Source organism: Ruditapes philippinarum, unplaced genomic scaffold, assembly GCF_026571515.1.
Source record: "Ruditapes philippinarum isolate M1 unplaced genomic scaffold, ASM2657151v2 ctg1677_1_1_1_1, whole genome shotgun sequence".
In the NCBI taxonomy this organism is placed as follows: Eukaryota; Metazoa; Mollusca; class Bivalvia; order Venerida; family Veneridae; genus Ruditapes; species Ruditapes philippinarum.
In genome coordinates, this window is record NW_026862929.1 from 40,362 (window position 1) to 59,509 (window position 19,148).

At 33.3% G+C, this 19,148-nt stretch overlaps 1 protein-coding gene across 1 annotated transcript in view; it reads right to left on the minus strand.

Annotated features, from left to right (window-relative positions):
* Window positions 1-19,148, minus strand: part of LOC132720632 (uncharacterized) — a 52,682-nt gene that overhangs the window by 18,250 nt on the left and 15,284 nt on the right. The window lies entirely within an intron of this gene.

Here is a 19,148-nt window from a genome sequence, read left to right on the forward strand (position 1 = left end):
AGCATGTTATGATTATAATCTGCTGGTGGTGGTGGTGGTGATGATGATGATGATGATGAAGATGATGATGATGATGATAATGATGATGATGAGGAGGAGAAGGAGGATAAGGAGAATAGAAAAGATCTTAGATAACATAAAATAATTTATTGAACCTTTATAGTAATCATGAACATTAAAAGAAACAATCATTAACAAAAAAACACTACTATATTGATATGAGCCATGACATTGCATTTCAAACATAGTAAATAAATTTGACATTTTACTTCTTTCAAAGATTCTCAAAATGCAACCTTTTTTTAATCATTCAAAAAAATAATATTATGGACAATGAAAACTTAATTTATAACGTTTTTGAATATTATTAGTGACTTCGTTTTATTTGACGATAGTGACGATGTCATTAAAAATGCTTTGATTAAACTGAATCATCGTTTTGCTTGACATATACTCCTATATTCATGTATCTTAATACGTAAAATTATTAACAACGAAGCTCCAATTTTTATTGTCCAATTATGTGTTGTCAAGGTCACATCATACTGTTGTATGATGTGTTGTTAAGGTCACATCATCGTGTTGTATGATGTGTTGAAAAGGTCCAATTATCGTGTTGTTTGATGTGTTGTAAAGGTCACATCATCGTGTTGTATGTTGTGTTGTAAAGGTCCCATTATCGTGTGTGTTGTATTATGTGTTGTCAAGGTCACATCATTTTGTTGTAAAGGTCACAGCATCGTGTTGTAAAGGTCCCATTATCGTGTTGTATGATGTGTTGCAAAGGTCAGATCATCGTGTTTATGATGTGTTGTAAAGGTCAGATCATCGTGTTGTAAAAGTCAGATCATTTTGTTGTAAGATGTATTGTAACGGTCCCATTTTCGTGTTGTATTATATGTTGTAAAGGTCAAATCATTATGTTGTAAAGCTTACATCATCGTGTTGTAAATGTCCTATTATCGTGTTGTATGATGTGTTGTATAGGTCACATCATTATATTGTAAATGTCACATCATTGTGATGTATGATATGTTGAAAAAATTCCCATTATCCTGTTGTATGATTTGTTGTAAAGGTCAGATCATCGTGTTGTAGATCACATCATAAAGTGCCCAATTTCGTGTTGTTAAGGTCACATCATCGTGTTACAAAGGTTCCATTATCGTGTTGTATGATGTGTTGTATAGGTCACATCATTATATTGTAAATGTCACATCATCGTGTTGTAAAGGTCACAACATTGTGTTATCATAATCTCATTTATTTCATGTAAAACTTCACCTTGCAAAATTCGTGTGTCTATTATTTTTAAAGAAATAATTAAAATAAAAACACTCCTTTCTAATGTACGCAATAAAAATATGTGCGATTTACCTATGACATTTGATTGACGTATATAACTACATAACATACCTAACAACGTTGTTTTATTCCGTTGCGATATGTAGACAACGCGTCGCTCTAATAAATGCAATTAGTGCGTAAATCTTTCCCACTTATATACGACGTAAGATTAACTGTGCTGCAAACATTACAGTTTTTGATAAATGAGCACTTGAGTTTTAAACAATGGATGTGATATTTTTGTTTGTTGTCCGAACAGGAAGTATATGATTCATTTAAAGAAAGGTTAAAAACCTGCAACAATATACTTTTACGGAGAAATATCGTGTATGTACGATATTATTCATTTTGGGAGCATTTTTATCATTAACGTATAAAAACTAGTATTAACAATGAATCAGTCATTAAAAAAAAAACATTAACCAGTTGATATATACTTGAACTACATTTTATTCAGTCTTTATACAGAAGTTTGAATGTGTGAAAAGACAAACCACTCAACGATATTTAAAACACTCGTTATTTTACGTAGGACGCGTACTGTACTTCCTGTGAACAATACACATACTTCCGGTATAAAAAACACATCTCATAGCTTATGTCTACTTAAAAAAACAATAACCCGTAATGCAGCATTTGTCTATTAAGGTAAACCTTCCTTGTATCATAGTTATGGGACCTCTCTGTTGAAATGTGTCAGAATTAAATCGTATACATATACATGCATAGTGCGTTAACTGGAGTTCAGGTATTAGTTACCCGCACTCCAGAAGATGCCTTTTGATTGGTTCAATTTTGCTGGGGTTTACTTATTGTGACTGAAGAGAAAGGGAAAACGACAGAAATATCATATTCAGATGCTCGTTCATTGGTTACTTTTCCCCGGGGTTTCAGATTGTGACAACAGGGGACGTGTTTTTATGTTTGACTATGATTCAAAAGAGAAAGAACATCAAAACATTCGGCAATCTGATTAATACTCGGGTTTCGATGCTCTTTCTATTACTAATCCTCACATAGGAAGTTTTTTTTTGTAAAACCAATTAAGAACTCTTGAGTTCATATAAAACTAAATTAACTAAATGTCTCATTACTAAGGTATGTTTAAAATTATTCAAGAAAATGAGTCAAAACCACCGCAAATCTTTGAGTTATGAGATGAGGCAATAAACAATGAACGAGTTACTTTATCATTATGTATTTTAATTATTCTCTATGAATTTTATTGCTTTAATATGCATTATATAGAGGATATTTCATACATGTAGAGTTGTGTACTTGTATTTATTATATACTTATAAATGAAATATTGAGAAATATTGATCAAATAAAATACGTACAGTAGAATCCCTACTTAAGACCAACTCAGATTTAAGACGACCCCGTTATTAAGACCAGTTTTTAAAAGAACGAGAGATTTTCAGTTCTTTATGCCAATCATTACATGCTCCAAAATTAAGATCATCCCGGTTATCCACTTTTAAGACCACCAGATTCAGTCCCAATTCTTTGATTTATTCTTTATTTGAACTCAATATTGAGAACACTGATTTTGAAGTCAACACCCGTCTTACCAAAAGGTCTCGAATTTGCGGTGGGTTCATTTGTCCAGACACCCGATTTTTGGGAAAGGCACCCCAATTTTACAGGCAAAAAGGTTTTAACACTTTTAATTTTCCCCAAAAGGTGCAGGGCCCCATTTGGGGGAATGGTTATTTGGGGCGAAAAAAGTGTTCTATAAATGTTTGTTTTTAAAAACCCTTTCTCCGATGTTTCAGGTTTTTGTTCTTCATGTATTAGGGAAAAAAGGTTTTAAACTCCCTAATCTTTTTTAAATCGGGGTAAAGTGGGAAATTTTAAAAAAAGGAAAAAATTATTTTTAATAATTTAAATATAAAATTCTTTAAAGTCTTAGTACTGATTTAAATTTTTTTTAATTTTAATCATTTTGGGGGAAACCGGATAAACCCCCTGAATGGGAAATTTTCAAACAAAGGCAAAGGAAAAAAAAATTAAAATTAGTAATCTTTGGGTAATTTTTAAAACGATCAAAAATCCATTTTTTTCTGATTTAAAGTACTTTTAAAAAAGGGTTTTAAATTTCTTTGTTAAAAAAAAATAAATTTTAAAAAAACAGCCCTGTTATAAAAAATTTTTGTGAGAAAACTCAATTTAAAGTAGGAAATTTTTTTTGTTTATCTTTTTTATTTCATTTTTTAAAAAAAGAATATAATAACTTAATAGTTTTAAATTAAAAAAGTTAAAGTTTTAAAAAAATTATTATTTTTATAAAATTTTAAGAAAAAAAGCAAAGAAATGGGAATAGGGAAGGGAAAAAAGTCATTTTCAAAAGGTTTTCCCCTATTCCCTAACTTAGTTTCGGGAAAAAGTTTCTTTAAGAAGTATGAGAAATCATGGGATTTCAAAAGAGATAATAAAAAACTAAAAAGGGTTAAAATGGCTTACTATTGAAAATTGGGTTTAAATGAAAAAAAAACATTTTTTCCCGTTGTTAAAATTAATTAAAAAATATGTTTTGTCACCAAAAATTTTTAAATTTTTATTCTTCTAAATCTGAATTTTCCTTAAAAACAAAATGGGGTAAAAAAAAGAAATTTCCCCCCTGTTTAGAAAACCACCCGGGTTTTGGGTCCCGTGGGGGCATACCCTCCCAAAATTAGTGGGCGAACCCGTACCCATGATTACGATTTATTTTTAAATTTTCTGCTTTAAAAGCTCTTTTTGGGATGACTTGTTTAAAAGGGGTTTTTTTAAAACCCTTTTTTGTTAAAGGGTTTTTGAAAGACAATAAAGGGCTAAAAAATTTTAGAGGTTCTGTGGTTTTTAAAATTTTGTTTCCCGGGCCTTTATTTTGGGAAACATTAAATTTTTTAAATATATTTAGGTGATGTACATTACATAATAATTAATATTGAAATCAGACTAAAGAGCATTTAATATTAAATTTCTTCAGAAAAATCTTTTGCTCTCATCTGATTAAATATCAAAACATATATTTAATTGTAGTTTAACTAAGATACATATTGTTTTTTCATACCAAATGTCTAAATAAAGCATGGTCATAAAGTATGAAAGCAATGATGAGATTACTCACAGTTAAGAGCACCCCGCAATTAAGACCACTTTGGTCCAGTCCCGATGGTGGTCTTAATTGAGGGTTTCACTTTCATTTTCCGTATTTTCACTGTAAAATTCCATTTTTTTACTGTAGTGAAACATATTTTCAGTATTTTCACTGGTATCTTGGCGAAACTACTTTCTTCTTAAGTCAGCCAATAAACAAAATTAAACGAAAAGTAAAGAACTGTAAGGTCAAAAAAAGAGAAAAAGTATATGATAAACAGAAAATCAAGTTCTTTTCTATCAATACATGATTTATTTTTATATTGTGATAAGAAAATCACCGCCACTCGTGAAATATTTATTTTCATACCACTCGATGAAAATAAATACTGTATTTATAGAAAAAAACTTGAATATCCTCTATATATCTCATGTCTGAAATCATGATAACGCACAGAGTATATAGATTTAATTTGAATTTTCAAGTAGAATGCGTTTGTAGTTATATTCGAAGAACTGTAGTGAGGTGTTTGATTTTGTACTAAACGAAATATTATTCCATATTTTCATAATGGTGTTAGAAAATGTATCGTTCTATAACATAGGTTGTACGCGGTCTGTACTTTAATACCATATCTTAAGAGATGATACATCGCAGTTTTCGAAACGAGTTTGGCGTACTTATATCTTATTTTAAACGTTTAGAACTGGATAGAAACGTGTTTCAAACTTGTACAGAAATTTGATTTTGATTTTTTTTATTTAGACAAAATTACAACGTACTAAGAAAAAGTTACGTATGTTTGTTAAAGGGATGAACGGGCTGGTGTAAACTCTAACTGCCAATCGTGGCTTGATCTCATCACGTTAGTGCGCGTCTCCAGTACGATCTGATCACGGTAACTGCGTTCGTAATACGTTCGTCACGTTTTAAGAACGTTGCTACTCCAAACATTTAGAGTAGGCCAAAAGTTCTGGAGCACATTCCAGATCAAACACGTTCGTGTTCGTCCATGAAATACTTAAATATACCGTAAAGATTTTCGTTTTCGCACAGTTTTAAAGTCGTCAGTCCACATATTTTAGAACGTACTTGGAACCTGCTTGGTGTGACAGGAGTATTAAACTCTATGATTCATGTATGTCGGTTCTTAGTTTTTTGTATACAAGTATATGCGCTATGTAAAAATTCTCTATAAAATGCATTGCAAAATATCAACATAATTTTAATTTCTTTGAGCAGTTGAAAGGAAATATTCAATGTTTCCACTGTGTTAATTCATACTTTGCAGTTTTTAGCATTTATGTATATTATTCATTAATTATTCCCATTAATTTTAAAATAATGCCCGCACGTGATCATGTTATATGTTAATAGTCGACAAAAACACTTTAAACTTCCCGTCAAAGATCATTTAACTGATTTTTTAACAGGTTTAAAGACAAATGCGACGAAAAATAAGCTAACATTCTTATGTCAGAATAGTTACTGTAATCAAAACGAGTTTTTCATGAAACTCCATTTTGTTCAGGTTTTTCTTGCTACTTTGGCAGCCTTAACAGAGTTGTACATTAAAATTATGTGTAGTATAATTCTATAGGAGAGTGCACTGAATGTGAAGGCAATGTCATTGGCCAACGAACGAAACGAAATAAGGCCAGATGCAAAAAGAAAAAATCAACATTTTTGTATAACACACTTTTTAGAATGTGTCAAATTTATATAGATAGACACTAAAAAAAGATTGCCCTTTTGATATACAATAATTAAGTACATGATAATATTTCTATTGTTATTCCTCTAAATGTTTAAAAATCAACACTTCATTATTGACGGCTTTTGGTAACATTTAAATTTATGATGTTGTACCTTATATGTAGCCTGAGTTTATAATTGGCTTGCTTGTGTTCTGGTATATGTGCACCTTTTGTAGTTGGCTTGCTTGTGTTTCTGGTATAACTGTCACCTTTTGTAGTTGACTTGCTTGTGTTTGGTATATCTGCCACCTTTTGTAGTTGACATGCTTGTGTTCTGGTATATCTGTCACCCTTTTTTGGATTCTTGTGGGTTTTAATATCGGTTTTTTCTTCATATACTCCCAATAATGATTTAAAAACGTAAAATTTTTTTAACAACGAACTTAAATTTTTTTTGTTAAGAAATACCCAGAGTACCCTAAAAATTGTAAGCCAAATTAAGCCATTTATTTAAAAGGGGCCTTAGAGACATGGGTCCAAAAATTGGGTTTTTTTAATTAAAAAGGGGTTTAACACAAAAATTTTTAAAAAAAACAAGACAAAAATTTTTTGGTTTAATTTCTTCTCTCCTTTAATTTTTTTAAAATGGTAGAAAATTGGGTTTAATCGTCCCAGTGCCCCCAAATTTTTTACCCGTCCTGGGGTCAAAATCCCCTTCTTTTTTTTTAGGAAATTTTAAAAAAAACAAATTTTTTTTAGGCCCCTACAATAATCCGAAATTTACGGAAAAACGAGCCTTTTCCTTGAAAAAAAGATTTAATCCTCGTAAAAATTTCCTTTTCAAAAATATTGAATATTTACGGTAATTTGCGGAAAAGTAAAAAAAATTTCTATTAGAAAACTTTTTTACCAAATTCCGGGGAATATTTTTCTTCCCTAGAAGGGTTTTTAAATTAATGGCCGTCATTTGAAACCCCTTTAAGGGGTATCTGGCCCTTTTGTGTATTATAAAGGGGAAGGGAAAAACTTTAAGGGGTTTGTGATTGATAATTGCGGATTTTGCAAATAAAACATTCAGGGGTTAAATTTCCCCTAACATTTTTTTGTTTTTTCTTTCGAACCCCAAAAAAAATAAACCCAAGATACCCCCGTGGTGTAATTCTTTTTAAAAACTTAAATTTTTAAAGGGAAATTTTTAAAGGGGAAAAATTGGTTTTAAAAAAAAAAGTAATTGTTTATTACTTAAACAGGGCCCCGGGCTTTTGGTGGTTTCCCTTGCCGAGACCCTGATTTTTTGGGAAAACCCCCGTAATTTTAAAAACACTGGTCCGTCGACCAGTTTGAATTTTGGTTGGGCAGGCTCATTTGGGATATAGTTTTATCTAACGTTGGTTTTATTTTTTTTCCTTTAGTTATTTTATTTGGGGTTTTTAAAGACTAAGAATTGATAATTTAATAGGCTTTATAAAAAATGTTAATCTATAAAAGAATAATTGTCAGGATTATAAGAGTTAGGAGTAACATGTATAGCAATGAGTATTTTGAATAACAGTAAGAAAAATAAAAGCACAAAATTAATGGTTTCATATTCCCTAATTTATATTGAGGGAGTAGTCGTTTATATAAAAAAAACATAAATACGGAACCCTATTTGTGTTTTTTGTAATGAGATAAAAAAAACCCAGATAATTTACTTTACTGATTGCACTCCTACATTTTATTTGATTGAAATATATATACTTTAAATATATTGTTTTCTTTACTGTAAAAGGTAAATTATAACATCTTTGTCATCAATTCAAAGCCATTTTTTTTTCTAAATCTGCAGTCAAAGAGTCAAATTAAAAAAAGAATCAAATAATAATATGGTTATAATAACTGACCACCTGACTTCCGGAAGGACCACCTAAATTTCAAATCTAGTGGTCCGGCTTACCACCTGCCAAAAAAGTTAGTGTCGAGGCCTGCTTAAAGTAAGTACGACCTGAAAGTGTTCCCTGATGAAAGGACATTATATCAAGTGTCGTTTGAACAGATGAAATTAGATTTGTCAACTTGAAAATCTCTTTCTTATGGTACTAAAATACGATTAAGCGAGATTCTGTTACCGAAAAGCTTTATCAGAAAGAAAATGTGATTAACTGCGGAATAACGTCATCATGCGGTGGAAAAAAATGCTACTTTAATAGCACAGTAATTGTCATGGAATTGACTTGAATGTGAAGGCATGTCATTGCCCAACGACCGAAACGAAATAATGTCATGAAGATGCAAAAAGAAAAAGAAACATTTTGTATAGTACACATGTTAAAATGTAACACAATTTATAGACATTAAAAATGGTTATAGTTGACTTGCTTGTGTTCTGGTATATCTGTCATCTTTTTGTAGTGTAAGGTTATCATTGACGTGCTTGTATTTTGGTGTATCTGTCACTTTTGTAGTGTAAGGTAAACATTGACTTGCTTGTGTTCTGATATATATGTAACCTTTTTAGTGTAAGGTTATCATTGACTTGCGTGTGTTCTGATATATCTGTCACCTTTTTGTAGTGTAAGGTTATCATTGACTTGCTTGTGTTCTGATATATATGTCAACTTTTTGAAGTGTAAGGTTATCATTGACTTGCTTGTGTTCTGATATATATGTCACCTTTTTAGTGTAAGGTTATCATTGACTTGCGTGTGTTCTGATATATCTGTCACCTTTTTGTAGTGTAAGGTTATCATTGACTTGCTTGTGTTCTGGTATATCTGTCACTTTTTGTAGTGTAAGGTTATCATTGACGTGCTTGTATTTTGGTGTATCTGTCACTTTTGTAGTGTAAGGTAAACATTGACTTGCTTGTGTTCTGATATATATGTAACCTTTTTAGTGTAAGGTTATCATTGACTTGCGTGTGTTCTGATATATCTGTCACCTTTTTGTAGTGTAAGGTTATCATTGACTTGCTTGTGTTCTGATATATATGTCAACTTTTTGTAGTGTAAGGTTATCATTGACTTGCGTGTGTTCTGATACATATGTCACCTTTTTGTAGTGTAAGGTTATCATTGACTTTCAAGTGTTCTGGTAAGCCTGTCACCTTTTGTACCGTTAGGTAATCGTTGATTTGCTGGTGTTCTTTGATACACTCTTGGCAAGCCGGAGGAAGTTATGTTATTTTACGAGTGAATGTTCATTATAACTCTGGCCGTTATTTTAGCGGAAGGGGTTGGACATATGAGCAGTGATAATGTCATAATAACATAGTATTTTTATTTTTTATGATTATTATAAAGGTCCAATTAATTATTACTAGACGTTATCTAAGTTCTTTCCATTCATCATCCTTATCCTCATCATCCTCCCCCTCCTCATCATCATCATGTTGGAAGTGATTCTTGAAAATATTGACCAAGGATTATATTTTATATGTTACAGTTACAGGTGCCAATATTTTATACATGAAGTTGAATTGAATTGTTATATAGAATAATGATCCAGGACATATTGGGGTCATTTTACTTTAATACATCTGATGATGATGATGATGATGATGAATGAATGAATTAATGATTGATTGATTGATTGAATGAATGAATGAATGAATGAATGAATGAATGAATGAATGAATGAATGAATGGAATTGTCTGACTTTCAGAATTACAGTATATAACTAAAGCGACCTCACAAAATCAAGTACCAGTCTTGGCGACAAGTAAAACGATGCTGACTTACCATCTTATCATCTTTTATTTTCAATTAACTTTCGACAATTTTCGATTACTTTTGATAAATATCCGATTATCAATCGACGCCCTTATCCACGACATAATTGGTCACCGTTGTCCACAACATAGTTGATCGTCCTTATCCAAGGCATAAATGGTCGTCCTTGTCCTGAGACATAATTGGTCCCCCTTGTCACTTGCATAATTGGTCGCCCTTGTCCACGACATAATTGGTCACTCTAATTGGCCCCTTTGCCTTTGTTTATTCAATTCTAACCAACGACACAAGTTTTGAAGAATCATAAATTAAGCCCTAGAAATGCTTTAATTTGTATTCATCAAAAGCTTTTTTTGTTCGGTCAGTAGTATAGGCGTCGGTTTGGCATCACGACTGCGCATGCGCGACGCCATATTGGATTCTATTTTAAGAATGACATCATCGTTCTATTTTGAGAATGTGATCATCCGTCTATTTTTAGAATGACATTATCGTTCTATTTTTAATCTCCCGGAAGTATACGGAGCTGACTCGTATACACGATTTAGGGCTTGAATCGCGGACATTGAGGGTCAGGTCCTCGGCCCTAGACGGAGAGATAATTAACATCATGAAAGATAAAAGAAATGTTTCTAAATAGATACGTGCTTAATTTATAAATAAAAAAACAAATAGTTTTTTTTTAATAGGTTCAAAATAAATAATATTTATAAAATATAACTCGTTTACTTACCTACATTTAGTAAGGAAATGACTGTCATAGCGTAACGTTCTTGTAGACTGCGCATGATCTATTTTTAGTCGCGGTATTTCACAACCACCAGGAGCTATTTCATCAGCCCCACGCGGGTGTCAATGAAAGAAAAAGGCATTAAGTACAGTCGCCGCTCAGTCTAGATTCACAATACCTAGCGGAACTATTTTGAACAAAAACCCTTTATCCTTCGTTACTAAATATAACTTTCATTAATCACAAAAGAATCTATTATCCTTTCAAACGCAGCGACCGTCAAGTACAGTCGCCACTTAGTCTAGATTTACAATACCTAGCGGAACTATGTTGAACAAAAACCCTTTATCCTTCGTTACTAAATATAGCTTTTCATTAATCTTATCCTTTTAAATGCAGCGACCATTAAGTAAAAACTCATTAACGAGAAATTGCTACGCATGCATTAACATATTTTAACACTTCATATATTGTACCGTTCCTTTTAAGTGCATGCTACGGTAAACTGATTGCATATTTTAAACACGGTTGCCCTTAGCAACTGGTCAAATTTTGTGATTTTTATGAACACTTCAGATTCTTATTTTTTATACAAAAATAAATTTTGAATGAATAACTTATGTATAAGAAAGTTGTAAACTGATTTTAAATGAAATTTATAATACATTTAAGCTATAAACCGGTTTTTCATCGTTTGGGCAACCGTTTACGCTCAAAATTTTTGAGATAAAGTCGTTATAAGATAGAATAAACCGAAAGCTTTCGTTTTGACCCGGGGTTCTCGATTCGATTTTCAGCCGTTTTTGAGTTATGACGCAAGAGCGATTTTAAACCCTAAATTGCGAAAGTCAATAAAAACGTTAGAACTGTTTACCAATCGATTCGTCTCGTCGCGCTGATTAAGAAAATATATAGTTTTATGGGTTTATCTTTTACCGTTTTCGAGTAATTCGAGTTTAAAGTCACCGGAAGTGACGTCACAGAAATTTCAAAATCGATTTTTTCCGTTATTACTTGACCGAATATATACGTGTTTGGTATCGTTGGAAAGCATTTTACCACACCTGTTACCTGACGCTATTCAAAAAGCCATTGGACCGGAACTGAAATCACTGAAGCGTAAAAACGTGTTTTCTGTACCACGTCCGGACCGAACTAAGGCGTGTTTGGTATCAAACGAAACGTCTTAAGCCGCTCTTTATGAATACGGACTAAAATCGAAATTAAAATCACTCATGCGTAAAAATCATTAAAATAACTAAAATAAGCTTACCCCCAGTCTTTACTCCTTGCCTATCAAACTATTTATGACAAGTTACTATAGCCTATCGTTAAACGGTCCAGTTACGACAGGTTTAAACCGGTATTGCTATTTTTGATTAGCCAATGAAATTGAAGAACGAGGTTTTTAAACCATTTTTTAAAAGTTCATAAAACCCTTAGAATTATATGCCGTTTGAAAGATCTCTGCGAGTAGATACAGAAAATGTATTATTATATGGATCTATCTTTTACTGTTTCTGAGATAGGAGAGTTTCAATATGGCAGACAAAATCACTCATGCGGAAACACGCGCATAACTTTTTCGTTTATGAACGAAACATAGTTATGTTTGGTATCAAATTGAAGGTCTTGACGAGTACATTTTAGTCACGCGATCAAACCGGATGTGAAATCACTCATGCGTAAAAAATATATATATTGGTTACTAGAGCAACAGAATACGATATGATTTTTAATTGTTGACTACCAATTGAAAGAACAGTTCAATACCTTTAATTTACACCCCACATTATCGATTCGATTTTCAACTGTTACAGAGTTATTACGTAACAGCGATTTTTAAACCCAAATTTTCAAAGTTTACAAAACCCCTTAATTTATATACCGTTAAAAAGATCTCTACGAGTAGATTCAAAAAATGTATAAGTTTATGGGTCTATGATTATGAGTTACTGAGATATTACAGATATAGACTTAGTGTATTTTAACCACCAATGTAAGATAAAGCGTTATTGCACTACATTGTTTGAAAATATTCAAACGACTGTGGTGTTCTTATTTATGGGTCGATTTTATCCATCTTGGTATCAAATTAAAGGTATTTAAGAGTACTTTCAGACGCTGTTGATAGTAAAGTTCATACTGGAAGTCAAAATCACTCATGCGTAAAAATATATATATTTTTATATTGAACTTACTATAATTCACTTATGCATGAATCGATTTCAATAATTTTCTATTCATAGGTCATGAAGTCATAAGCTAAAAATAACTTGCAATCAAATGCTTGAATAAACTGACCAATCAGGAGAAACCTTCATGTATAAAGAAATACAGAATCTAAGATTTTTCTCATTCTGTCTTTAGAATTTTAACCCTCAAGATGGACTATGATGATTTCGGGACTGAATATACACCTACAGACTTGTGTCAAGTCGACCAAATGGAACAAGCATTTATGACATTAAGCTCAAAAACTACTATGGAACTTAATACTCGGGCAGAACTGAAAAGTTACTTTTTAAATAACGCGGTACCTAGTTCATTGTCAATGTTGGCAATAAGTATGGGTGTTCCTTTCCGGGTGTATGACTGTATAGAGGTCGATTTTCAACGCAAGTGTTTACATAGAATGAATGAACTGTTTAATGTATGGTATCCACGCGCAAAAGAAATAGGACAGAAGAATGGATTGTTACCTGTACATATACTGGTTCATGTAAAGTATACACACCCCCATTTTTTATATTCAATGCCTGTATCCGATAAAAATATGAAAGAATTCGTTCACGAAAATGGACAACAAATTTCTAAAGTTATTGATCATATTCACAGTGTGTTGGAGAAAAGAAGCTCTATCTTGAAAGAGAACAGTTTAAACTGAAAACGACATATATAAAAGCCCATTATGTAAAATGATATATAACTTTGTAATTATATATGTTACCATATAGAAAATAAACATATTTGACTTGAAGTAGTATTTGTCTTCTTTATATTTTAAGCGTATCAATCAATTACATTTACATGGTATCATTATACATAACAAGGCAATATTTTTCTTTACAACCTTTTATTGGGTACCTTTACATTCATTATACATGAAACTAAAATAAAATCGAATAAAATCGTCATTCAATTTCCTGCATTGTACATCAAATTGTGTTAAAAGGTCTTTTATGTTTCTATACATGATGTAATATACACAATATAGTCCGCATATTTTCGAATTTGAATCCTGTATTTGACTGCAATTCATCCAGTAAGGCTCTTTGCAACAATTCCTCAAAGTGAACAGTATACTGACTGGGTCGTTTACTCAATGAATTAAAAGACTTGTCTGGTCCACGACCTAATATTTTCCAGATCCTTCACTCGTGTCTGTATTTGAAATCACAAATCTTCCTTTTTGTTTATGAATTTCAACAGCCGCACACACTGTCACTAGGTACTAGTATCTTTTCAATATATTTTCTAGCTGGTAATTATCCATTTTAGAAAGTGAACCGAGTCCAGTCAATATCCGTTTTACGCCTCTTAGGCGCCGACTTTTCTATATTGGAATCACGTAATCGTTTAACTTCCGACTTTGCCATTTCAACCGCTTGTGTCACGGGGCTAACCATATTGACCACAGGGCGTTGTGCATTTTGAAGCTTCTCTTCCGTTTCTTTAAGCTTTTTCTCCGTTTCTTTGAGTTTCGTTTCTAGTGTCACGAGCCTTCTACGCGAATTACCGCTACCGATAATGTAACGGCCTCTATGATCGGGTGTCACGTAACCGTCTCTCAAATCTTTAAAATGCTGATACCATTTCTCTGAGTCATCTATATACGGCACCCATTTTTGTTGTGTATGATCGTACACCTCTATGGAACCCATGTTGTGTTTTGAAAGTAAAGGAGCAAAGATCATTCTTACGGTATTTTTATTCTTCATCTAATAAGTGATCTTCATCGTCATCATCTTTATTATTCTCACCATTACAATCCTTGATGTCGTGATTGGCCATAACGTCTCAAACAGGTCTTTTCTAAGTTTAACGGCTTGTCGGATAGATTCTTCAATTGTCATGTCATGCTGATGTCTAAGTTTCTTCGCTGACTGGAGAACTTGTTGCTGAGAGGGGTCCTCTTGTAATGCGTAAAAGTCAATCAAAAACTGGGCATAATTTTGTCTCATCTTCTTTCTCAAATGTGGCAACACATCATTAGCAGTGCGAGCATAAGCCTCATCAAAAGCGAATTCTTGATCTATGTAACTGTTTAGCCCGTCTTTAAATTGTTCTTTACAAAACTGTCGTAAAGGCTTTTGAAATCTTCTATCCCATATGTTATGACGTTTGCGTTCTTCTTTGAGCTCTTCTTTTATACGCTTACCAGGGGGTCCCGTAAAGAAAGACTTTCTTTTCATTCCAATATTTTCGTCGTCTGATTCATCCACCTCCTCCTCCTCATAATCATCATCAACATCATCATTTAAAGTATTGTCAGACAAGGTTTCTTCTTCACTAATCTCATTTTTCGGAATCATCCGCAGGCTGTCTTTTCCTACCTTGACTTTCAAAAATGTTTTCGCGCAAACGGTCATGTTCTGGAGTAGAGGATTTCAAGTCTACACTAGATAACCGTGAGGTCTTGATGTTGCTTGTTCGAAGCGTTTCATAAAGATGTTATAGGAGGAAGGATATATTCTTCTCGCTAACGTAGCCACCTGCTGTCTGTCAATGGGGTTATTAAACAATACTAGGTACTGCGTATTCAACGCGATATCTCTGCAGGCTTTTCCTTGAGGAAATAAATTTTGAGTTAGATACACGATAGATATGTTCCTGTGGTGACTGCCTTTGGTAAAAAGATCGGCGATTCTCTGGTCACATTTGGCCTCTGTCATTAAATCGTCAAAAACGATCAGGTTCCTTTTGCTGGCGTTGATGTACTCGGGATTATTCAAGTAGTCGGGGATACCGTGTACATATTCTATCCAAGGTATTCTACGCTTAAGTTCGTCATACAGAGGTTGCCATTGTCCGAAACACCATATGATGCGTTCAGGCGGCTGACGTACTAGGTTAGATAACAGCAGTGTTCTGGTCCATTCTGTTTTTCCACTACCACTGGGTCCGGAAAACAACCATGGAAAAAGGGTGGTGAAATGTCATCTTTTCTGAAGTTTTCCCTTGAGTTACTTCTTGTAATAGAGAATTACTTTTAACTGTGTCGTTACTGCTATGCATATAACGTTCATGTCTTCGCATGTTGTCAAGCCTAGAGAACACCTGATTACATACAGAACACTTATTCATTTTAGTAGCAAGATTTATAAAAGCCGAAGAAATCTGCCTTCTTACAAGTTTATTTAACGATTCTTACGTTTGCAGATACAGGAAAAAAATTCCTTTCCTTCTCCTCCGCCACCACCTCCTCCTCCTCCTCCCCTCCTTCTCTCCTCCTCCTTCTCCACCTCCTCCTCCTCCTCTTCCTCCTACACCTCCTACCCCTCCTGCTTCTTCTTTTTCTCCTCCACCTTCTTCACCTTCTCCCCTCCTCCTCCTCCTCCTCCACCTCCTCCTCCTCCTCCTCCTCCACCTCCTCCTCCTCCACCTCCTCCTCCTCCTCACTTGTTTTATGTATTTTTTACACATTTTAAGGAACGGTTGTCCAACCTGCTTTCGAGTCAATCAGAATACTGTCTTATCAGTGACCAATCCGAACGCTTCTTTTACTCCATTTATTACGATTAACCGTAGCGATTCATTCATTGCCGATTTAGATAGCGAGGAGTAAAGGTTGGGGGTAAGCTTATTTTAGTTATTTTAATGATTTTTACGCGTGATTGGTTTCACTTGCGGTTTGTTAGTTTCAGCTTGTCGCATTTGTCAAGACCTTTCGTTTGATGTGCAACATACCCATGTTATGTCCAGAAATAAGCGGAGAATTGTCATTTAACGCATGAGTGATTTTGACTTCCAGTATGAACTTTACTATCAACAGCGTCTGAAAGTACTCTTGAATACCTTTAATTTGATACCAAAATGGATAAAATCGACCCATAAATAAGGACGCCACACTCATTTGAATATTTTTCAAACAATTTAGTGCAATAACGCTTTATCTTACATTGGTGGTTAAAATACACTAAGTCTATATCTGTAATATCTCAGTAACTCATAATCATAGACCCATAAACCTATACATTTTCTGAATCTACTCGTCGAGATCTTTTTAACGGTATATAAATTAAGGGGGTTTTGTAAACTTTGAAAATTTGGGATTAAAATCGCTGTTACGTAATAACTCTGTAACAGTTGAAAATCGAATCGATAATGTGGGGTGTAAATTAAAGGTATTGAACTGTTCTTTCAATTGGTAGTCAACAATTAAAAATCATATCGTATTTGGTTGCTCTAGTAACCAAAATATATATTTTTCACGCATGAGTGATTTCACATCCGGTTTGATCGCGTGACTAAAATGTACTCGTCAAGACCTTCAATTTGATACCAAACATAACTATGTTTCGTTCATAAACGAAAAAGTTATGCGCGTGTTTCCGCATGAGTGATTTTGTCTGCCATATTGAAACTCTCCTATCTCAGAAACAGTAAAAGATAGATCCATATAATAATACATTTTCTGTATCTACTCGCAGAGATCTTTCAAACGGCATATAAATCTAAGGGTTTTATGAACTTTAAAAAAAATGGTTTAAAAACCTCGTTCTTCAATTTCATTGGCTAATCAAAAATAGCAATACCGGTTTAAACCTGTCGTAACTGGACCGTTTAACGATAGGCTATAGTAACTTGTCATAAATAGTTTGATAGGCAAGGAGTAAAGACTGGGGGTAAGCTTATTTTAGTTATTTTAATGATTTTTACGCATGAGTGATTTTAATTTCGATTTTAGTCCGTATTCATAAAGAGCGGCTTAAGACATTTCGTTTGATACCAAACACGCCTTAGTTCGGTCCGGACGTGGTACAGAAAACACGTTTTTACGCTTCAGTGATTTCAGTTCCGGTCCAATGGCTTTTTGAATAGCGTCAGGTAACAGGTGTGGTAAAATGCTTTCCAACGATACCAAACACGTATATATTCGGTCAAGTAATAACGAAGAAATCGATTTTGAAATTTCTGTGACGTCACTTCCGGTGACTTTAAACTCGAATTACTCGAAAACGGTAAAAGATAAACCCATAAAACTATATATTTTCTTAATCAGCGCGACGAGACGAATCGATTGGTAAAAAGTTCTAACGTTTTTATTGACTTTCGCAATTTAGGGTTTTAAAATCGCTCTTGCGTCATAACTCAAAAACGGCTGAAAATCGAATCGAGAACCCGGGTCAAAACGAAAGCTTTCGGTTTATTCTATCTTATAACGACTTTATCTCAAAAATTTTGAGCGTAAACGGTTGCCCAAACGATAAAAAACCGGTTTATAGCTTAAATGTATTATAAATTTCATTTAAAATCAGTTTACAACTTTCTTATACATAAGTTATTCATTTAAAATTTATTTTTTGTATAAAAAATAAGAATCTGAAGTGTTCATAAAAATCACAAAATTTGACCAGTTGCTAAGGGCAACCGTGTTTAAAATATGCAATCAGTTTACCGTAGCATGCACTTAAAAGGAACAGTACAATATATGAAGTGTTAAAATATGTTAATGCATGCGTAGCAATTTCTCGTTAATGCGTTTTTACTTAATGGTCGCTGCATTTAAAAGGATAAGATTAATGAAAAGCTATATTTAGTAACGAAGGATAAAGGGTTTTTGTTCAACATAGTTCCGCTAGGTATTGTAAATCTAGACTAAGTGGCGACTGTACTTGACGGTCGCTGCGTTTGAAAGGATAATAGATTCTTTTGTGATTAATGAAAAGTTATATTTAGTAACGAAGGATAAAGGGTTTTTGTTCAACATAGTGCCGCTAGGTATTGTGAATCTAGACTGAGCGGCTACTGTACTTAATGCCTTTTTCTTTCATTGACACCCGCGTGGGGCTGATGAAATAGCTCCTGGTGGTTGTGAAATACCGCGACTAAAAATAGATCATGCGCAGTCTACAAGAACGTTACGCTATGACAGTCATTTCCTTACTAAATGTAGGTAAGTAAACGAGTTATATTTTATAAATATTATTTATTTTGAACCTATTAAAAAAAAACTATTTGTTTTTTTATTTATAAATTAAGCACGTATCTATTTAGAAACATTTCTTTTATCTTTCATGATGTTAATTATCTCTCCGTCTAGGGCCGAGGACCTGACCCTCAATGTCCGCGATTCAAGCCCTAAATCGTGTATACGAGTCAGCTCCGTATACTTCCGGGAGATTAAAAATAGAACGATAATGTCATTCTAAAAATAGAACGATAATGTCATTCTTGAAATAGAACGATGATGTCATTCTAAAAATAGAATCCAATATGGCGCCGCGCATGCGCAGTCGTGATGCCAAACCGACGCCTATACTACTTCGGTCATAGTTTCCAAAAAGTAATTCATTGGTCATTTACTTGAACCATCTTTTGCTAATGTTGCTTATTTGCAATTAATACAGTTATA